The following is a 17,756-nucleotide window of genomic DNA, read 5'->3' on the forward strand; positions in this document are numbered from 1 at the left end:
GGCACAGTGGTTAGCACTGCTGCCGCACGGCTCCAAGGTCCCATGTTCGATCCCGGCTCTGGGTCACTGTCCGTGTGGAGTTTGCACCTTCTCCCTGTGTTTGCATGGGTTTCGCCCCTGCAACCCAAAGATGTGCAGGGTAGGTGGATTGGCCACGCTAAATAGCCCCTTAATTGGAAAAAATGAATTGGGTACTCTAAATTTATAAAACAAAAGAAAGTTTGTCCTCCATTTCGAAGGGCGATGCCATGTGTTTGGCTCCTTTTGTGAAAATGAGCTGATATAGCTTTGTATTGGTACCAATACAGAATTGTGATGTTTCCTTGTTCTTTAATGGTTAGTGTGATATATGGAATGTTACGTAGTTGATTTACAAATCTTTGTTATGTTCTTTTAATATAAATTTAGAGTACCCAATTATTTGTTTTCCCCAATTAAGGGGCAATTTAGCATGTCCAATCCACCTAACCACCACATCTTTGGGTTGTGGGGGTGAAATCCACGCAGACATGGGTAGAATGTGCAAACCACATGAACAGTGACCCAGGGCCGGGATTCGAACCCAGGTCCCAGTACTACCCACTGTGCCACATGCCACAGTGACCCAGGGCCGGGATTCAAACCCAGGTCCCAGTACTACCCACTGTGCCACATGCCACAGTGACCCAGGGCCGGGATTCGAACCCAGGTCCCAGTACTACCCACTGTGCCACATGCCACAGTGACCCAGGGCCGGGATTCAAACCCAGGTCCCAGTACTACCCACTGTGCCACATGCCACAGTGACCCAGGGCCGGGATTCAAACCCAGGTCCCAGTACTACCCACTGTGCCACATGCCACAGTGACCCAGGGCCGGGATTCGAACCCAGGTCCCAGTACTACCCACTGTGCCACATGCCACCCTCAAGTCTTTGTTAATGTTGATGGTTTTTGCCAATAAAATATTCTTAACTGGCGAGTGCCTACTCTGAAACACGTGCCATGTTTCAGAGGATGATTAATGCCCAGCATCTCAAGGAGACTTTGATGCCTGAACTGTAGGCGCGTCATCATCATAGGAGCACTACCAGCAATCAAACACTAAAGAGCAAACCTTCAGCACTGGATATCCTCTCATGACCAAAGCGGAAGTGTGTGGATTTGGGGAGGGCACCAGAGCCTGGCCTCCCTAATGTTCCCGGCAGATGTCTGGAGTCTAGGGACTCTTAATATGGCTGGGGGGTGAGTGTGCAGAGCAAGGTTTGCCAGCACGACTCGCTCGCTCAATGGCACTCTGAGAGAAGGCGAGGGAGTCATGTTCAGGGTGGGGGGTGCGGGAGGGGCTTGTGGGATTTGAGGATCCTGGGATGGAAGTCCTAATGGATTGTTGGTCTCTCTCCTTCCCCAATTCCTTCCAGATTAAAAAATGTTCGCTGGTGTGGATCCCAGAGGCTGCCTTGTGATGCCGGAGGAGGAGGCAGCAACGACGACGGAGGCTGGAGGTAGTACACCATGTGCAGGGGGCCACTGCACTCTCAGAAGATCCGGCCACTCATTAGGCTGAGGAGGAACTCACAGGGGGAGGCCAGCGACGGCCCAAGGGTGTACAGGCGTTGTTGATCTTTTGATGAGATGACGGACACCATGTGCCACAGGAGACTCCGTCTCAACAGAGAGACAGTGCTGCACCTGTCCACGTCCTCGGAGGCATGGCACCCCATTGAGGACGAGGACACCCGTTCCTGGTGGCCATGACGATCATCGCAGCCCTGTACCTTTATGCAAATGAGCAATTCCAGGGCTCAAGTGGGGACCTATGCGGCATTTCTCAAGCTACAGCCTACAGGTGGATCCGGTAGGTAACGGATGCACTGTATGCCCCGGCATCCAACTGCGTCACCTTCAACCTGACCAAGCCCACAAAGATGTCATCACTGGATGTCCAGGGATGTCCTGCAATAGAGGCATGCATGTCGCCTTGTGGGCAACGGGGCATCAGGTTCCATTTGCTGTGTCTGTACTCACATGACCAATCAATCGCATTGCTGTCTAAGGTGTGACTTCCTCACGAGAGAGGGGTGGAACTCTTGCGTTAAAGCAAATAACCCTACTCGGAGCGTTAAATTGCTGGCCTTTGGGATTGTGGATGGGATCACCATGATCTTTTAGCCAGGGGTTATGGGGGGTGGGGGGGGGGGGGGGAGGGGTATGAACTTTAATAAGGACACGGGGAGGCCACACAGACTAAAATAAGAACTATGTTTTATTTACACAAACAATATATGCACTACCCGGTCGATCCCTACTGGGTTCCTCTCTGGTCGGTGCCTTACTGGCTGACCTTATGTACACTGGGTAATTGAAATATCCTGCACCTAGTGAGGGAGCCCGTACTCGCCAAGGAGCACGGGGAAGACAAGTATTCCCATCCCGTAGGTCACGTGCGAGACATTACATGAACCACGGCACCCATAAAATCCAAAACATGAGTTGTGTGACCAAGTCAAATTTATTCCAGTAGGCCTTCACTTAAAGTGGTGGTTGTGTTCCTGAAAATCTCTACTTGAAGCGAAACCCTTTAAGTAAAGCCAGAGTTAGGATAATTTGTGCCCAGAAAAATCAATGTAAATATTGAAACCCTGGACCATGCATGTACAACGCCGTGCATTCTGAGCTGAAATAATTTGCAAAGTAAAAGAAGTCACTAAATATATCCGAAATATGGAATAAATTTAAATGAGGCAATTGGAGTATAGTATAGTAAGTGACTTTAAAATGAGACCTCTTTTCAACACCAATTTTAGAACGGGTTCCTCAAACACAGGTACTGTACATTAAAGTACAGAGCCCTGTACAGCAAAGAACAATAAAAATTCCTTAACTAATACAGGGTACAGTTAAAAAAAAACACTTTATCACGGCGCCGAGTCCCAGGTCGATCCTGGCTCTGGGTCACCCTCCATGTGGAATTTGCACATTCTCCTTGTGTCTGCGTGGGTTTCGCCCCCACAACTCAAAGATGTGCAGGGTGGGTGGATTGGCTGCGCTAAATTGCCCCTTAATTGGAAAAAAATGAATTGGGTACTCCAAAATTAAAAAAAATACAGTTTAAAATGAAGTTCTTGGAAAAAAAATTTCCTCAAATGTACAGGAAGGATAAAATGACACCAACACAACCACAAACCGGAGTCTACTGACAGAATCACTGGGCAACGTTCCGCGATGACATCATCACCCTGCACGCACCCTTTAAAATGGGGAACACTGCACTTTAAACGGAACCCAGGCATAAAGCATGAAGCCACTTTAAAAGAGGATATTTAAATGGAGAGTCCCTTTACTTTCTTAGAGGGCAAAGGTTGAAAGGGTGTAAATGCTCATTGAGATTCTTGATGTTTGTTCAGGGAGCTGGGGGCATTTACATTACATGGAATTGGATACTATATACAATGCAAATATAGACCATTCAGGCTCACTGTTCCATACTGGTACAGCAGGTAATAAGGAAGACAAATGGAATTTTGGCTTATAGCTAAATGAATAGAGTATAAATGGAGAGAAATGTTGCTGCAACTGTACAAGGCATTGGTGAGACCACACCTGGAGTGCCGTGTACAGTTTTGGTCTCCTTATTATTACTCATTGGAACATGGAAGGATGCGGGGGGAATCTTATAGAAACATTTAAAATTATGAAGGGAATAGATAGGATAGATGCGGGTTGGTTGTTTCCACTGGCGGGTGGAAGCAGAACTAGGGGGCGTAGCCTCAAAATAAGGGGAAGTAGATTTAGGACTGAGCTTAGGAGGAACTTCTTCACCCAAAGGGTTGTGAATCTATGGAATTCCCTGCCCAGTGAAGCAGTTGAGGCTCCTTCGTTAAATATTTTCAGGATAAAGTTAAAGGAATAAAGGGTGGTGTTCGGGCGGGAAAGTGGAGCTGAGTCCACAAAATATTAGCCATGATCTCATTGAATGGCAGAGCAGGCTCGAGGGGCCAGATGACCTACTCCTGCTCCTAGTTCTTATGTTCTTATTTGAGGACGGATGTCGTTACATTAGAGGCAGTTCTAGAAGGTTCGCTAGGTTGATTCTAGAGATGAGAGATTTGTATTATAGAACATAGAACATAGAACAGTACAGCACAGAACAGGCCCTTCGGCCCTCGATGTTGTGCCGAGCAATGATCACCCTACTTAAACCCACGTAACCTGTATACCCGTAACCCAACAATCCCCCCATTAACCTTACACTACGGGCAATTTAGCGTGGCCAATCCACCTAACCCGCACATCTTTGGACTGTGGGAGGAAACCGGAGCACCCGGAGGAAACCCACGCACACACAGGGAGGACGTGCAGACTCCACACAGACAGTGACCCAGCCGGGAATCGAACCTGGGACCCTGGAGCTGTGAAGCATTGATGCTAACCACCATGCTACCGTGAGGCCCCTCATGAAGCGAGATTGAACAGTTTCGGCCTATACTCTCTCAAGTTTAGAAGTGTCGATGGTAGTCATGATGTGGAGACTTCACCTGATGAAGGAGCAGTGCTCCGAAAGCTTGTGATTTCAAATAAACTTGTTGGACTTTAACCTGGTGTTGTGAAACTTCTTACTGAGTTTATAAGAATGAGAGATCTAATTGAGGTATATAAGGTGATAAAAGATATTGACAAAGTAGGTGCAAAGCGGATGCTTCCTCTTGTGGCGCAATCGAGAACGAGAAGTCATGGGCAGGATCCTCTCATCCCGCGGCAGAGTGTCCACACCTTCATAAACGTAGACGCGTTTTACGATGGTGTGAACGGGTCGCTGCCAGGACTAATTCCGGCTCCTACAGGGGGCCAGCACGGCGCTGGAGCGGTTCATTCCACTCCAGCTGCCGATCCCGGTGCGAACTGGGTGCCGCGGGATCCGCGCATGCACAGTGGTGCCCAACGCGTGCATGAGCAGTGGCCTCCTTCAATGCGCCGGCCTCGATGCAACATGGCACAGGACTACAGGGGCCGGCGCGTAGGAAAGGAGGCCCCCAGCCAGCGAGGAAAGGGAAAATGCTGGAAAATCTCAGCAGGTCGGGCAGCATCTGTAGGGAGAGAAAAGAGCTAACGTTTCGAGTCCGATGACTCTTTTCCAAAGCTTTGACAAAGAGTCATTGGACTCAAAATGTTAGCTCTTTTCTCTCCCTACAGATGCTGCCAGACTTGCTGAGATTTTCCAGCATTTTCCTTTTCGTTTCAGATTCCAGCATCCGCAATAATTTGCTTTTTTCCCCAGCCAGAGAGGCTAGCCTGCCGATCGGTGGGCCTCAATCATGGGCCAGGCTGCATCGGAGGCCCCCCCCCCCGGGGTCAGCAACCCCCTCTGCCTCCCCACAGGCCCCCACTCGACCGTTCCATGCTGAGTTCTCACCAGCTGAGAGCAGGTGTGGAAAGCGCTGGCGAGACTCAGCATTTCCACGACGGTCGCTCGGCTCATCCTGGCCTGAGAATCGACGGGCTGGCCGCGTGGAGCGGCCCGCAACCGGCGCCGCGCCAAACACGCCTGCGCCAATGGCCCCGATTCTCCGCTCTGCCGAGAATCACGTGCCAGTGTCGGGGCGGCGTGGCCCGATCACGGGGATTCTCCGGCCCGCCCCGGGCTAAGAGAATCCCGGCCCATAGTTTTAGGATAAGGGGTTGCAGACAGTGGCGGACTGGGTCTAAAAATATTGGTTGCCAGGAGACAAAGGGGGCCCACCCACAACTACAGTGCTATCATTTAATTTTCATAACCAATAAATAAAATTTTCAAAAAATACATATGGAAAAAAGGGTACAATTAAAATTTTTGTGGAAAAAATGTGTATTTCTTAGTAATTACAGTGTACATGTACTGTACATATTACTGGCAGTAGATACCAAATGTAAATACAGAATGTTATAATTGAATTTTTTATTTATTTATTTAAGTTTTAAGTGATTGATTGATATTTTTAAATAGTTTACTGCACAATTTACATATTAACAGATAGTTCAAAAGCACAATAGAGCATTGCATGCAGTCCACTATATTAAGAGCAACCGTTTGTGTTCGCTAGATGATTGTGCGAATCTGCCAATAATTGCTTCTGCATCCAATTCATCTAACAATTCCTTTTCAATGGATAGCAACATGTATGATTCCAAATTCTCCTCAGACAGCGAATTTCTTAACCTTGTCTTTATGATCTTTAGCTTTGAAAATGTCCTCTCACATTGGACTTGAGTAACTGATAGTGTGCAGATGACTTTATAAAGTTCATAAAGGTTATCATATGCCTTGTCATGCAGTCTGTTGGATGCCAGAATTTTTAGTACACACGATGGGCAAGTGCTGCAAATTTTACAATTGTTGCCACTGGAATCTATATTCTCACCATCATTAAGCAATAGCTTTAATACATCAAAGTTTGAAGCAAAAGAAAACAATTCCAATATTACTTGATCTTTGCTGATTTGTGGAAACAGCTTAATAATACCTTCCAATACTTCATCTTCAAGGCCCTTCTCTGCAATAGTTTTAAACTTTGCTGGGTCCAAGAAGGAAAAATCTTTATACAACTGTTTTGTGTTGTACAAAGCGTGAATCTAGTGACTGGACAATGCGATCCATTATTAGGTTAAACATATTTACTCGAAAATCAGCTAGAGAATCTGAGGAATTTCTTTCATCGTCAATAAGCTCATCTGCCACTCTTTTCTTCTTCCTCTGCCTCTTAACTGGCAATGCTGTTTCCAACGCATCAATTTCAAATGTTTGATTTTCATCCATATTCATCTGTGAAATCCTGTCATTACATTTATTTACAAATTCCAAAGCCTTGCTGCGAACGTTATCAAATGTTCTTGTCTGTTCCTTCAACTTTGTTGTAGCTGAATCTACCAAACTCCATGCAGTAAACATATCTAAACCACTTGTCTGTAGATAACTTGATAACGGGGTTGTAGCTTCAAATATATACAAGTAAGTAAATGCTGTCAATATCGTTTCAAACTTTAGAAGACTTTGAAGTAAAACATTTGCTTCATGTTTTGTTTTTGCATCAAACTTTTCTGAATCTTGTATCATTGATAAGCATGTCAATAGATTTATGAAAGTACTGGCAGCGGCATCATCAAAACGTCCAAATATAGTTGTTGCTGCATTGGATTTTCCTGACCATCTGGTCTCACCAATTAGCTTTAATCGTTTCATTTTTTTTGTCCTAGATGTTTTCCAACAACTTCTATCCATACAGCCATTCTCTTGTATGATTCTTTCACAAAAGTTGCTATATTCTGGAGCAAATTGAAAAAAGAAACTGCAGGCACACAACATTTTGTTGTTTCAGTTATCACCAAATTCAAGACATGGGCATAGCACCATATGTTGATCAGCCACATCAGCAATTTTACTTTGTAAACCATTATACTGGCCATGGTAGCTTGCAGCGCCATCTGTGCTATCAGATAAACATTTTTGGGGGTCAATTATAAGATGCTGTAATGTTTTAATCAATAGATCAAAAAGTCCCTGTCCTGTACCATCATTACTTGGCACAACTGAAAGTAGTCGCTCACAGATAATACCTTTAAGCACATACCGAATAATAATGCTAAACTGATCGATGGATGAATTATCTTGTGTTGAATCAACCTGAATAGAATAATATTTTGCTTGAGAAACATCATGACTAAATCTTTCTTGTATCATATTCTTCATAATTTTGATTAACATGTTTATAGTTGTTTTACTCAGGTATGTAACAAGTCCACCACGGCCTTTACTTTGAGCCTTTCCTTGTTGCTCTAAACGTTTGATTCTTTGTTTAGACTTGTTTTGCACTGCAGAAACGTGAGCTGCCATAATGGGGTCATATTTTGCCATCAACTGCACTGTAGCTAAAAAATTGCCATGATTCAGAACCTCATTATCTAGAGTGTATTTCTGTGACCTCGAAAAGGAAGTGCTTGCTTGCCTAACATCTTTATGATGTCTATAATCCTCATGACAATACTTCTCTGCTTCAATACTTCTTCTTTCCTTTTAATTAGTGATGCTGCAAACAATGTATCTAAGGCGCCATCATTAACCACACTGATATATTGCTGAGCATTTCTGACATGTGTTGTTGTCGATTCATGTAAAGTCAAACTCTGGCTAATACGCCTGTAGTCACTAAAGCCACGTACAAAGGGTGATGGATTACAAGTGTTGGGAAACTCAAAGGCTAAGCAGTATGAACAATATAAGCATCTATTTTCTTTGTTATATGTTAGCCATTTTCTTGGGACTGAGTCATTCATAATTTTCCTCTCATACAAACTAGCATCAAATGGCAGATCATCAAGTGGCTGAAGTGGATGTTCAGCAAAAAACTGTTTTAGCTTTGCTCGTGATGGATATTGGAAGATTCCAGTAATTGATCTTTCATTTTCTTGCGTAGGTTCATTTACAGGATGTGCTTCAGAAACCAAGTCATTTACGCTTGAAGGAATATCTGATTCCCTGTCACTAGTTGAAGCTATGTGTTCAGATGTTGCAACTACAGGCAGTACAGATACCGGAACAAGGAAGCCAGAAGAAATATTGGGCCTGTCAAGTTCTTCATACTCACCACTCACTGGGTGAAGAGGTTTCTTCTGAATTCCCTACTAGATTTCTTGATGACTTCCTTGATGACTCCCCTCAAGAATAAACGGTACCAAGCCTAACCATTCCTTCGCCATAACCCTATTGCTCTGGCTTTATTCCTACAAATCCCCTTGGCATGCTCTTCAAGGCTTTCACACACCCATTCTAGGCCTCCCCATCTCACTCCTCCCCAACACCCTCAAGCCTCCACCGCCTCCCCAGATTAGTTTTTAAAAAAATTCAAGTACCCAATTCATTTTTTCCCCAATAAGGAGCAATACAGCATGGTCAATTTCCCTACCCTACACATTTTTGTGTTGTGGGGGTGAGACCACGCAGACCTGGTCCTATTTCCTATGCTCCCATGAAGGTATTATGATACATTGGATCACATTACAAGTTCCCAACCTGACCTGAACTGTTTTGATGCTACCAAGCAAAGGCTACGCACTTCCCAACAGGAAGGGAGGGAAATATGATGAGTCATTGACTCAAGATAGTCTTACTGCAAAAACAGAAGTTTGCATTAACTCCTCCTCTTCCCAGAATATATGTGCATAGAAATACACTCACACAAATACACACAACACACAGGTACATTTAAAACTATGTACAAATAAATACACAGATACCAGTGCGACCAACCTTTGCAGAGACAATTAACAGACACATGCACGGGGCACAGTGAGCAAAGGCGGGTTTCCTGCCAGGGCTATGAGAGCGGGGGTGGGGGTGGTGGCTGCCGGGGATGTGAGAGTGGGGGTGGGCATGGTGGGTGCCAGGGCAATGAGAGCGGGTGGGGGCGGGGGTGGTGGCTGCGAGGGCTGTGAGAGCAGGTGGGGGCTGTGGCTGCCGGGGCTGTGAGAGCGGGTGGGGTGGGTTGCCGGGGCTGTGTGTGGGGGGTGGGGGGGAGCTGGCTGCTGGTGCTGTGAGAGTGGGGGGTGGGGTTGTGGCTGCCAGTGCTGTGAGTGTGGGGGTGGGGTTGCAGCTGCCAGGGCTGTGAGAGTGGGGGTGGGGCCGTGGCTGCGAGAGTGGGGCTGGGGGTGGGGCTGCGAGGGCTGTGAGAGTGGGGGATGGGGTTGTGGTTGCCAGGGCTGTGAGAGTGGGGGTGGGGTGGGGCTGCGAGAGTGGGGCTGGGGGTCGGGCTGCGAGGGCTGTGAGAGTGGGGGTGGGGCTGCGAGGGCTGTGAGAGTGATGGGGGGGTGGGGTGGGGTGAGGTTGTGGCTGCCAGGGTGTGAGTGTGGGGGGGGGGGGGGTTGTGGCTGCCAGGGCTGTGAGTGTGGGGGTGGGTCTGTCAGGGCTGTGGGGGTGGGCCTGTCAGGGCTGTGACTGTGGGGGTGGGTCTGTCAGGGCTGTGAGGGGGGGGGGGGGGTGGGTCTGTCAGGGCTGTGAGAGTGGGGGGTGGGTCTGTCAGGGCTGTGAGGGGGGGGGGTCTGTCAGGGTTGTGAGAGTGGGGGGTGTGTCTGTCAGGGCTGTGAGAGTGGGGGTGGGTCTGTCAGGGCTGTGAGAGTGGGGGTGGGTCTGTCAGGGTTGTGAGTGGGGGTGGGTCTGTCAGGGCTGTGAGAGTGGGGGTGGGTCTGTCAGGGCTGTGAGAGTGGGGGTGGGTCTGTCAGGGCTGTGAGTGGGGATTGGTCTGTCAGGGCTGTGAGTGGGGGGGGGTGGGTCTGTCAGGGCTGTGAGAGTGGGGGGGGTGAGTCTGTCAGGGCTGTGAGAGTGGGGGTGGGTCTGTCAGGGCTGTGAGAGTGGGGGTGGGGTGGGGTGGGGTTGTGGCTGCCGGGGCTGTGAGAGTGGGGGTGGGGTGGGGTGGGGTTGTGGCTGCCAGGGCTGTGAGAGTGGGGGTGGGTCTGTCAAGGCTGTGAGGGGTGGAGGGGGGGGGGGGGGGGGGGGGGGTTTGTGGCTGCCAGGGCTGTGAGAGTGGGGGTGGGGCGGGGTTGTGGCTGACAGGGCTGTGAGAGTGGGGGTGGGTCTGTCAGGGCTGTGAGGGGGGGGGGGGGGGGGGGGGGGGTTGTGGCTGCCAGGGCTGTGAGAGTGGGGGTGGGTCTGTCAGGGCTGTGAGAGTGGGGGTGGGTCTGTCAGGGCTGTGAGAGTGGGGGTGGGTCTGTCAAGGCTGTGAGGGGGGGAGGGGGGGGGGGGTTGTGGCTGCCAGGGCGGTGAGAGTGGGGGTGGGTCTGTCAAGGCTGTGAGGGGGGGGGGGGGGGGGTTGTGGCTGCCAGGGCTGTGAGAGTGGGGGTGGGGTGGGGTTGTGGCTGCCAGGGCTGTGAGAGTGGGGTTGGGTCTGTCAAGGCTGTGAGAGGGGGGGGGGGGGGGGGGGTTGTGGCTGCCAGGGCTGTGAGAGTGGGGGTGGGGTGGGGTTGTGGCTGCCGGGGCTGTGAGAGTGGGGGTGGGGTGGGGTTGTGGCTGCCGGGGTTGTGAGAGTGGGGGTGGGGTTGTGGCTGCCGGGGCTGTGAGAGCACACAAACAAGAGGAGAGCAAGTCCTGCACATACTTGAGATTTATCAGACTGAATTATGGTAATAGCAACATCCTGGCAACATTCGACCCGGGAACACAGGACAATGGGCAGGACACAGGACAATCCTGTAAAATTAGGGACAGCTGCTCACCCTGACAGATGCATACAGACCCATACAACATACTCCAAAACGCACATCCAGATACATAGATACATACCCTTCAGCAATCCCGGCACTGCAGTCTGCAAATCCCCATGGGATATTGTGAATCCTGTGCCCTCAGCTGTAAGGGTAAATCAGTCAATGTCAATACCCACCAGCTTTTCCCAAACATCCACAAAAACAATTAATTTCAGAATGACACAAATTGGATCTGAAGTTTTCTGAGATGCAGCACAATAGTGGTGCAATGAGCACAGTCACCCACACACTTTCGGGACAGTCCACGCAATCAAAGAAATCAGTTTTGTTATAAGAGCAACTTTAATGCCTTCTATTTTTAAAGAGATCGCAGAACATTTGCCTGCTTTATGTGGGTCATATTTTATAAAAACACGTGGCATTTTAGACATAGTGTCGTCGCCACATCTTGGGGCAGATATTCATCTTGGGCAGTGTAAAATCGTCAGCCCATTAAATTGGGCTATAAATGGGCGACTGCTTCGCTATCCTTCTTTTAACGGTACTGCCATGATAAATTTATACCTCAATCATTTATGAGTAGACTAACGCTGGCTGCTGCAGTACGTGGGGCGGGAGACAGATCTGCTGCAGTCTCATCAGCCACTGAGTGTTTCATTTGTGGGAAACACAAGTTATAAAGTCAGCTTCAGTAAGGCCTCTTAATTCTAATAAAAATGTTTCCAGGGGCACAAATGTGAGGGGCTTTTTGTACCATTGTTTTTGATGCAACCATCAATCCACGTGAAACAAGGAGTACTAGTAAACTGTGGCTTTAATCGACTAGAACAGTGCCTGCCTGTGACTGCTCTACTACTGAGAGCCGCCTACAGGGCTACTGCTCTTTATACCTCCCCTCAAGGGGGCGGAGCCCTCAAAGGCACCAACATGATACATTCCAGGTAATACCTTACAATGGTAAATAGGTGGAGCCCTCATGGGCAACAGCGTGATACAGTTACATACATGGTGAATGGTTAATGCAATACATTCACCCCCTGTTAAAAAATGGCATCCAGCGAGGGTGAAGGGTTCATACGTTCAGCCTGTCCGGTGGCCGGATTGTGCGCTGTGATCATCGAAGCTCTGGTATCGCAGCTGGCCCGTGTGTCGAACTCATCCGTGCGGGCATGGGTAGTGAAGTCGCTGTTGCGGGCACAGACGAGGACTCTGGGAGCGTGTCTTCTGGAGCTTCGTTCCTGTGGGTCGGTGAAGGGGGAATGGAGGGTGGTAGGGGGTGCGGGTGCCATGTAAGGGCAGGGATGCTGGTCAGCGTAGGTTGGGTGGGGGGGCAGCACGGTAGCCTAGTGGTTAGCACAGCTGCCTCAAGACGGCGGCCCCCGTGAGTCTCACACGTTGTGCGGGCTTAAAGACGGCTGCCCCCATGGACAACACGAGGCCGATGAAACGTCCGGGGGGCGGGGGGGGGGGGGGGGGGGGCGCGGAGTTGGCAAGCATGCTGCTGTGAGTCTGAGGGTCGGGCCTGCGATTTTGAGGGTTTGGACCTGGCCAGGCAAACCTTAGCGAAATGTCCTTTTTTTCTGCAGTCGCTGCAGTTCGCATTCCAGGCCGGGCAGCGCTGCCGGGGGTGCTGATGCTGGCCGCAGAAATAGCAGGGTAGCTCACTGTGTTGTGAGGGCAGCTGCGCGATGCAGGCCTGGGGTACTCTTTGGTCAGGGGTCCACGAGGGGGTCGCGTAATCATCTGGGAATACGTTGAGGCTTTGGAACGCTACTTCTAGGGAGGAGGCTAGCTTTACCATCTCTTCCACGTCCAGGGCACCTTTCTCGAGTAGGTGCTGTCTCACGTAGTTGGACCTGATTCCAGCCACGTAGGCGTCCCGGACGGTGAGGTCCATATGTTGAGTGGCCGTAATGGCCTGGCAACTTTGCGCAAGGACTTTGAGGTCGCGTTGGTGCTCCTCCAGCGATTCCCCAGGGCGTTGGCGGTGAGTAGTGAGGAGATGCCACGCGTACACCTCGTTCACTGGCCTTACGTATAAACGCTTCAGCATCGCGAGGGCGTCTGCCCAGGTGGAAGCTTCCTCGAGTTGTATTGAGATTTGATGGCTCACCCGGGCGTGGAGGAGGCTCAGCATCGGAGACGGAAGGCAAGGAGGAGGCGGCGAGGTAGGCCTCGAAACAGCGGAGCCAGTGCAAAAAAAATCCCTTTCGCCTCCGCGGCTTGTGGGTTGAGTTCCAGTCGGTCAGGTTTGAGGGCCGATTCCATTGTGGTGTTGTAGTCGATTAAATTGATGCGACCATCAATTCACACGAAACAAGGAGTAGAAGTAAACTGTGGCTTTAATCGACTAGAACAGTGCCTGTCTACGACTGCTCTGTTACTGAGAGCCGCCTACAGGGCTACTGCTCTTTATACCTCCCAACAAGAGGTGGAGCCAGACGGAGCCCACAAAGGCACCAACATGATACATTCCAGATAATACCTTACAATGGTCCATAGGTGGAGCCCTCATGGGCAACAGTGTGATACAGTTACATACATGGTGAATGGTTAATGCAATACATTCACCAGTTTTCTCTTTTCTCTTCAGCACCTATTTGTAATGGGACCCAGGGTAGCACTAACCAACCAGGAGTTCGTCAAAATGCAGCAGATTTTTGTGATTTTTAAAAATTTAAACAAAAGTTTTGAAACTTTTTTACACTACAGATGTATCGGGCGGCTTGTTAGCACGGTGGTTAGCACAGTTGCTCCCAGATTCGATTCCCGGCTTGGGTCACTGTCTGTGTGGAGTTAGCATGTTCTCCCCCTGCCTGCGTGGGTTTCCTCCGGGTGCTCCGGTTTCCTCCCACAATCCAAAGACGTGCAGGTTACGTGGAAAGGACATGCTAAATTGCCCTTTGTGTCCAAAAAGGTTAGGTGGGGTTACTGGGTTATGGGTATTGGGTGGAGGTTTGGGTTGAGGTAGGGTGCTCTTTCCGAGGGCTGGTGCAGACTAGATGGGCTGAATGGCCTCCTTCTGCATTGTAAATTCTTTGAATATTTTCTGCGACCTTAATGTCACCAGCGGGTGGCTCAATGGAAAATCCACTGCACACTACCTCAGTTTTCAATGCATTGAAATGAATGTGCAGGCTGTGCCCTCACGAAGTAGATACCACAAGGGCACACAAAAAGGTTGTTGAATGTCAAGGATACTTGCCCTCTGCCAGTGAAGCAAGGAAGCTTTGCAGAGGGTGAGATAAACATCTTCAGAATTTGTCAAAGGGCTTGTACATAGTAGCACAGCAGAGAAGGAGATGGCCCATTATTTATTTATTTTTATTTGTTCATGGGACGTCGTGGACGTCGCAGGCCAGACCAGCAATTATTGCCCATCCCTAATTGCCCTTGAGGGGGCAGTTAAGAGTCAACATGGTAGCATAGTGGTTATCAATGCGGCTTCACAGCTCCAGGGTCCCAGTTTCACTTCCCGGCTTGGGTCACTCTCTGTGCGGAGTCTGCACGTTCTCCCCGTGTCTGCATAGGTTTGCGCTGAGTGCTCCGGTTTCCTCCCACAGTCCAAAGACGTGCAGGTTAGGTGGATTTGCTAAATTGCCCTCAGTGTCCAAAAAAGATTAGGAGGTGTTATTGGGATAAGGTGGAAGTGAGGGCTTAAGTGGGTTGGTGCATAAAGTTCTGCACTTTATGTTCTAACCACATTGCTGTGGATCTGGAGTCACATGACCAAGTAAGGATGGCAGATTTCCTACCCTAAAGGATCTTTAGTGAGCTGGTTTTTATGACAATCGACACTGGTGTGGTGATATGCATCACTGTAAATATACAAGGGGTTAATGCAAATACACTCAGACTAGATATACACTAGAGGGAGCACCAGAGACATCACACCAGAGACATCATGAGACACAGACAGTCAACCAATAGGTCAGTAAGATAGGACACGACCAATGGGCATTCAAGACACACACAGAGGTGACACTACCACAGGGGGGCATTACACCAACCCATATATAAGGACACAGCACACATGATCTTTCTCTTTCCAGTGGAGACACTCAGTGAGTACACAGGGTTGATTGAACACATCACACCCACCACGTGGATTGTAGCAGACTTGCTAGTCTGAGTAGCTACAGCAGGATTAACAGGAGAGTCGAATCCAAGCTGGAGAATCGGTAACAGCTTAATAAATGTGTTAAAGCTATCTCCAAGTCCAAACTTTCCTTTGTCAGAGTTCACATCAAGGAAGCAGCTTATGCTACGTCAAGAGCATAACAAAACATTGTACCAAGGAGTGAACTGTTCAAGTCCATATAGTTACAACTCAGCAAACAGTGACAACCAGCAACGGCACCCAGGCAAGATGATGTTCGAGATTCCGGTTCCACAGCAGCCCATCTGTAGCGATCTGTACATGCGCAATTGCTTCCTATGCTCTATGTCACACGCTTCGTGATGCCAGAGGCCCCGGACCACGCCCACTTAAAGGGGAAATGTCCCAAAACAAGATTTTTTAAAAAAAAGCCTCAAAACCCGATTCTTTCACGTGGAACGACAGCACAATGCCTGAAATTTGACCAGTAGCTGAAAGTAACCTCTGCAGAGCCCTGCAACATGCAGTAAGCACCGCCCTAGAAAATGATATGGTCTTGGAAGACAACAACTCAGACGATGATTTCATCTTGGGAGGTGGCTACCCCAGTACCAAATCCAAACCGCAACTAGAGGTGTTGTACATTAGGGGCAGCACGGTAGCATTGTGGATAGCACAATTGCTTCACAGCTCCAGGGTCCCAGGTTTGATTCCCGGCTTGGGTCACTGTCTGTGCGGAGTCTGCACATCCTCCCCGTGTGTGCGTGGGTTTCCTCCGGGTGCTCCGGTTGCCTCCCACAGTCCAAAGATGTGCAGGTTAGGTGGATTGGCCATGATAAAGTGCCCTTAGTGTCCAAAACTGCCCTTAGTGTTGGGTGGGGTTACTGGGTCATGGGGATAGGGTGGAGGTGTTGACCTCGGGTAGGGTGCTCTTTCCAAGAGCTGGTGCAGACTCGATGGGCCGAGTGGCCTCCTTCTGCACTGTAAATTCTATGAAGACCCCGACGACGAGGTCTTCAGATTGGGGAATCTTCAGCCCAGCATATACGACATCCGGACTCGTGAGTGTAGGATTATGCTGCGGCCTGACATCGAGAGACAGAGAGCGGTACAAGCTCACAGAGAGCGGCCTACTGCCACAGAGAGAGTGATCCACGCACCACGAAGGGTCCCAGCCTCCACACAAGAAGCGATGACAGTCTCCACAGTGAGACCAATGCACGATTCCACATAGGGAATGCTGCAAGACTCCACAGAGGGAGTGACACAAGCCTCCACAGCGAGCTCGTGGACGGACTCCACGATGGAAGGAACGCAAGGCTCCAGAGCGCAGTCCTTGCATGAACAAGACCATGAGGGTCTAGCAACCTTCTCTGAGCAACTAGCAGCAGACGATGCAGGTCTGCCATGCTCAAGTGAACAACTGAAAGACTATGACAGTCTGCCACGCTCAAGTGCACAGCAAGAAGACTATGACAGTCTACCACGCTCAAATGAACAGCAAGAAGACTATGACAGTCTACCACGCTCAAGTGCAAAGCAAGAAGACACTGAGGCTCTACCCACTGTATGTGTGACACGTGACGACGGCATCCCACTTCCCATACAAGATGTGCAATGTGACAGACCTCAGCTAGTGTGTACAGAGGTACTCGACAATCACAGTGAGACTACTGGTGACTCCGGTGACACCATGTTAATTCAAACCTCATCCGCTCGAGCCTCTCCACGAGCAAATGAATTCCTGAACGTTTTGACTCCAGACGGGGAGCATTGACAAGCCAAAGCTTAATCAAGTAAGCCGGACATGACTCCAGACGGGGAGCGCCGCGAACTCAGTGACGGCACGCTCAAGGAAACAGCAGATGCCACCAAGGAAGCTGACACGGGTAACTGTGTGAAGGACACGTATTATCCACAGAGTGTGGTCCTTGAGCACAGCAAACACAACAACAAAACCAACCAACACAACCACAACATCAAAGACAATAACAAGAAGTGTACCAAAGGCAACAACGTCGACAACAAGCACAACAAAAACAACACCAATGGAACTACGACTGGTACAACATGGTAAAACTCTGCAAATGAGGGACACTGTTACTGTTCAGCTCAGTACAATGACATACCATGGCAGGACGATGCATCTTACCAATTCATGTTTGCTACACTACCAACAGGCAACCCAGCTTTCAGGACAGCTGCCATCATGAATTGCTACCATAAGCATCAGAAAAAAAAGAAAAAGACTCCAAATCTGTCAATGAAGTGATTTGAACACTTGAACACCTTCTGATGACCAAACACCAGGATACTGATGGCGTTCACAGTGGAATGACAACATCACAATTGACACTTCTATACCAGACCATATAAATTCATGAACTATTGGACTCATAACTTTTATTTTGTATTGTTTTATCCTCAAAGTCATCACAACTATTATTTGG

Source organism: Scyliorhinus canicula, chromosome 12 (genome assembly GCF_902713615.1).
Source record: "Scyliorhinus canicula chromosome 12, sScyCan1.1, whole genome shotgun sequence".
NCBI lineage: Eukaryota > Metazoa > Chordata > Chondrichthyes > Carcharhiniformes > Scyliorhinidae > Scyliorhinus > Scyliorhinus canicula.